Source organism: Marmota flaviventris, chromosome 3 (genome assembly GCF_047511675.1).
Source record: "Marmota flaviventris isolate mMarFla1 chromosome 3, mMarFla1.hap1, whole genome shotgun sequence".
In the NCBI taxonomy this organism is placed as follows: Eukaryota; Metazoa; Chordata; class Mammalia; order Rodentia; family Sciuridae; genus Marmota; species Marmota flaviventris.
In genome coordinates, this window is record NC_092500.1 from 76089543 (window position 1) to 76095542 (window position 6000).

Genomic DNA, 6000 nt, shown 5'->3' on the forward strand with positions numbered 1-6000 from the left:
AATGTTCACTAACACAAGCACATAGTGATGGAGCTATCTGGAGTCTGGTTTGTTCTTCAAAATATCAGCAATGTGGGCCAGGGTTGTGGCTCAGTGGTAGAGTGCTTCCCAAGCATGAATGAGGCACTGATTCCATCCTGGCACCACATATAATAACAATAATAATAAATAAAGGTATTGTGTCCCATCTACAACTAAAAAAATCAGCAATGTTGTTAAAATGAGAGAAGAGTAAAATGAACAAAGAGAAAATAGAAAACATCTTTTCAGGCATAAAGACACTATCTTTAGAAAGTAGCTGAATAAACATTTAGTGTATTTTCTGGAATGGTTATTTTACAGAAAATTTTTTCATTTATTTATTTGTTTTAATCTATATTCTTAATAGTATAGGAAATTTACTGTTTCATCATTTTATTTATTTGGGGTAAGTATAAACAATTCTTTGTATAGTTTGTATAGACCTTAAAATAAGTGGGTATTCAAAGTTAAGATATCACTTTAGTGCTTGAAGAAGCTCTAAAATCTAAGTTCAAATTACAAGTTGTTAAAACAAAAAATTGAAATCTACCTATGGTATTTCAAGTTTAGAGATTATACACATTTTTAATGGAATATGGGGATTTCTATTAGATTTAAATCATTTGTAGTAAATTAAATAAAATAATCAGTAAACTAGCAAATAAACTAGAGTCATTTGCCTTCACATGTCCTTTTTTTAAAATGGTTAATCTGAGATCTGTCAAAAGAAAATTAAATTTGTTTTTTAACTATAAATTTGTACAAGGGAGTTAGTGATTTGAAAAAGATAACAATTACCAGCTTGTATTTCTTTAAATATCTAGATATCTAATTCTCCCACCTTTTTTATTTTTTATTTTTGTACTGGAGATTGAACCCAGGGGTGCTTAACCACTGAGCCTCATCCCAGCCCTTTTTATTTTGAAACAGTTTCTTGCTAAGTTGCTTAGGCCTTTACTAATTTGTTGAGGCTGCTCCCGAAACTGTGATGCTTCTGCCTCAGCCTCCCCAGTCACAGGGATTACAGGCATGTTTATCAGGGGGATCATTTATAAATGCACACTCCAATTTATTACATTTAGGGAGAAGACTGAGAGTCCAGTTTCTGTCATGTATCCAGATCATGCTGATTGGGATGGCCAAGGACCATATTTTTTTAAATTTATATATAACAGCGGAATGCATTACACTTCTTATTACATATATAGAGCACAATTTTTCATATCTCTAGTTGTATACATAGTATATTCACACTAATTCGTGTCTTCATACCTATACTTTGGATAATAATGATCATCACATTCCACTATCATTAATTACCCCGTGCCCTCTCCCTTCCCCTCCCACCCCTCTGCCCTATCTAGAGTTCGTCTATTCCTCCCATGCTTGCACTCCCTATCCCACTATAAATCAGCCTCCTTATATCAAAGAAAACATTTGGAATTCGTTTTTTGGGGATTGGCTAACTTCACTTAGCATTATCTTCTCTAACTCCATCCATTTACCTGCACATGCCATGATTTTATTCTCTTTTATTGCTGAGTAATATTCCATTGTGTATATATGCCACATTTTTTTAATCCATTCATCTACTGAAGGGCATCTAGGTTGGTTCCACAGTTTAGCTATTGTAAATTGTGCTGCTATAAACATTGATGTGGCTGTGTCCCAGTAGTATGCTATTTTTAAGTCCTTTGGGTATAGACCGAGGAGAAAGATAGCTGGGTCAAATGTGGTTTCATTCCCAATTTTCCAAGAAATTCATACTGTTTTCTATATTGCCTGCACCGATTTGCAGTCCCATCAGCAATGTATGAGTGTACCTTTTTCCCCCACATCCTTGCCAACACTTATTGTTGTTTGTATGCATAATAGCTGCCATTCTGACTGATGAAATCTTGTATGCTGATGAAATGTATGCATAATAGCTGCCATTCTGAAGATGAAATCTTAGACTGGTTTTGATTTGCATTTCTCTGAACATTTTTTCATGTGTTTGTCGATTGAGTGTACATCATCTGAGAAGTGTCTCTTCAGTTCCTTGGCCCATTTATTGAATGGGTTATTTGTTTTTGTGGTGTTTAGCTTTTTGAGTTCTTTATATACCCTAGTGATTTGTGCTCTATCTGATATGTGAGGGGTAAAGATTTGCTTCTAAAATGTAGGTTCTCTATTCATCTCAGATTGTTTCTTTTGCTGAGAAAAACTTTTTAGTTTGAGTCCATCCTATTTATTGATTCTTGATTTTAATTCTTGCACCAAATGAGTCTTATGAAGGAAGTTGGAGCCTAATGCCACATGATGGAGATTAGGGCCTCCATTTTCTTCTGTTAGATGCAGGGTCTCTAGTTTTATTCCTAAGTCCTTAATTCATTTTGAGTTGAGTTTTGTGCATGATAAGAGATAGGGGTTTAATTTTCATTTTGTTGCATATGGATTTCCAATTTTCCCAGCACCATTTGCTGAAGAGGGTATCTTTTCTCCAATGCATGTTCTTGGCACCTTTTTCTAATATAAGATAATTGTAGTTTTGTGTGTTAGTCTTTGTGTCCTCTATTTAGTACCATTGGTCTACCAGTATGTTTTGGTGCCAATACCATGTTGTTTTTGTTACTATTGCTCTGTAGTATAGTTTAAGGTCTGGTATAGTGATGCCACCTACTTCACTCTTACTGCTAAGGATTACTTTAGCTATTCTGGGTCTCTTATTTTTCCAGATGAATTTCATGATTGCCTTTTCTATTTCTATGAGGAATTTCATTAAATCTGTCGTGCTTTTGGAAGTATGGTAATTTTCATAATATTAATTCTGCCCATCCAAGAGCAAGGTAGATATTTCTATCTTCTAAGGTCTTCTTTGATTTCTTTCTTTAGGGTTCTGTAATTTTAATTATATAGATCTTTCACTTCTTTCATTAAGTTGATTCCCAAGTATTTTATTTTATTTTATTTTTTGAGGCTATTGAGAAGAGAATAGTTCTCCTCATTTCCCTTTCTGAGGATTTGTCACTGATATACAGAAATTGCTTTGATTTATGGGTGTTAGTTTTATATCCTGCTACTTTGCTGAATTCATTTACTAGTTATGGAAGTTTTCTGTTGGAACTTTTAGGGTCTTGTATTTATAGAATCATACCATCAGCAAATAGTGTCAATTTGAGTTCTTCTTTTCCTATATGTATCCCTTTAATTTCTTTCATCTCTCTAATTGCTCTGGCAAGTGTTTCAAGAACTATGTTAAATAGAAGTGGTGAAAGAGGGCATCCCTGTCTTGTTCCAGTTTTTAGAGGAAATGCCTTCAATTTTTCTTCATTTAGAATGATGTTGGCCTGGGGCTTAGCATAGATAGCCTTTATGATGTTGAGATATGTTCCTGTTATCCCTAGTTTTTCTAGTGTTTTGAACATAAAGGGGTTCTGTATTTTGTAAAACGCTTTTTCTGCATCTATTGAGATGATAATTTGATTCTTATCTTTAAGTCTATTGATGTGATGAATTACACTTATTGATTTCTGTATGTTGAACCAACTTTGCATCCTTGGGATGAAACCCACTTGATCATGGTGCACGATCTTTTTGATATGTTGTTGTATTCAATTTGCCAGAATTTTATTGAGAATTTTTGCATCTATGTTCACTAGAGATATTGGTCTGAAGTTTTCTCTTTTTGATGTGTCTTTGCCTGGTTTTGGAATCAGAGTGATATTGGCTTCATAGAATGAGTTTGGGAGTGCTGCCTTTTTTTCTATTTCCTGAAATAAATTGGAGAGTATTGGTATTAGTTTTTCTTTAAAGGTCTTGTAGAACTGGGCTGTGTATCCGTCCGGTCCTGGGCTCTTCTTGGTTGGTAGACTTTTGATGGTGTCTACTATTTTATAACTTGAAATTGATCTGTTTAAATTGTGTATATCATCCTGATTCAATTTGGACAAATTATGTGACTCTAGAAATTTGTCGATGCCTTCAATATTTTCTATTTTATTGGAGTACAGGTTTTCAAAATAATTTCTAATTATCTTCTGTATTTCTGTAGTGTCTGTTGTGATTTTCCTTTTTCAGCATGTATGTTAGGGATTTGAGTTTTCTCTCTCCTTCTCCTCATCAGCATGGCTAAGGTCTGTCAATTTTGTTTACTTTTTTAAAGAACCATCTTTTTGTTCTGTCAATGTTTTCAATTGTTTCTTTTGTTTCAATTTCATTGATTTCAGCTCTGATTTTAGCTATTTCCTGTCTTCTGCTGCTTTTGATGTTGATTTGTTCTTTTTCTAGGGCTTTGAGATGTAGTGTTAAGTCATTTATTTGATGACTTTTTCTTCTTTTAAGGAATGAACTCCATACAATGAACTTTCCTCTTAGGACTGCTTTCATAGTGATTTGAAACCCAGAGATTTCGGTATATTGTATCTGTGTTCTCTTCACCTCTAAAAATGTTTAATCTCCTCCTTGAGGCAGTATATTGTTGGGTTTTTTTAAAAAATCCAATCTTCTAGTCTATGTCTCTTGATTGGTGAATTTAGGCCATTAACATTCAGGGTTATTATTGAGACATGATTTGTACTCCCAGCCTTTTGTTTATTTTTGGTATTTATCATGATTTGGTTTCTCTTCTGGTTAGATTTTCCTTTAGTGTAATCCCTCCCTCTTCTGATTTTCATCATTCTTTTTCATTTCCTCTTCTTGGAATACTTTGCTGAGGATGTTCTATAGTGCAGGCTTTCTAGTTGTAAATTCTTTTAACTTTTGTTTATCATGGAAGGCTTTTATTTTATCATCAAATCTAAAACTTAGTTTTGCTGGATATAAGATTCTTGGTTGGCATCCATTTTTCTTTCAGAGCTTAGTATATGTTGTTTCATGATATCCTGGCTTTGAGGGTCTGGGTTGAGAAATCTGCTGAGATATGAATTGGTCTCCCCATATATGTGATCTGATTCCTCTCTCTTGTGGCTTTTAAGATTCTGTCCTTATTCTGTATGATAGGCATTTTCATTATAATGTGCCTTGGTGTAGATCTGTTTTAATTTTGTACATTTGATGTCCTGTAAGCCTTTTGTATTTGGTTTTCCAATTCGTTCTTCATGCTTGGGAAATTTTCTGATATTATCTCATTGAAGAGATTATGCATTCCTTTAGTATGAAACTCTGTGTCTTCCTCTATCCCAATAACTCTTAGATTTGGTTTTTGATGCTGTCCCATAATTCTTGGATGTTCTGTTCATGGTTTCTAGCTTTCTTTTCTGTGTGGTCAACTTTAATTTTTTCCAGATTGTAAACTTTTTCTTCATTATCTGACGTTCTTTCTTCCAAGTGATCTAGTTTGTTGGTTATGTTTTCTATTGAGTTTTTTTATTTGATTTATTATATCCTTCATTTCAAGGATTTCTGACTGGTTTTTTTTTTTTAGGGTCTCTATCTCTCTCTTGAAGTAATCTTTTGCTACCTATATTTGCTCTCTTATCTCATTGATGGAGCAATCAATTTTTGCTTGTATTTGCTCATTTAGGTCATTCTTTAATTCACAGATCATTATGAACCTTCTGAACTCTTTCTCTGACATTTCACCAACTTCCCTATCCATAGGTTCTGTTATTATAGGGTCTGGTTTGTTTGGGGCATTTTCCTCTCTTATTTTTTCATGTTGTCTATGTGTCTTCCTTTCTTGCAGTGTGGATCTGAGATATTACAGTTTCGTTTCTATATTCTTGTAGTACCCGTACAGATTGTCTGTACCTCCCCTTGATATTGGGCTTCCAAACCCTGCTGGTGTCACTCAATGAATGCTACTGCATCCTGGATCTGGGACCTGTGTAAGTTGGAGTAGGTAGATCTGGGTCACTGGGCTTGACCTCCTGCAGTAGTCTGCTGGTAGGAAGGGGCCGTCTTGCACCAAAGGCTAGGCTCTGGTGAGGGATGAACTGTGCCTGCTGAGATCCTGGATCCTGTGTGGGCTGATGTAGGTGGTCTGGGTTGGATCTTGGC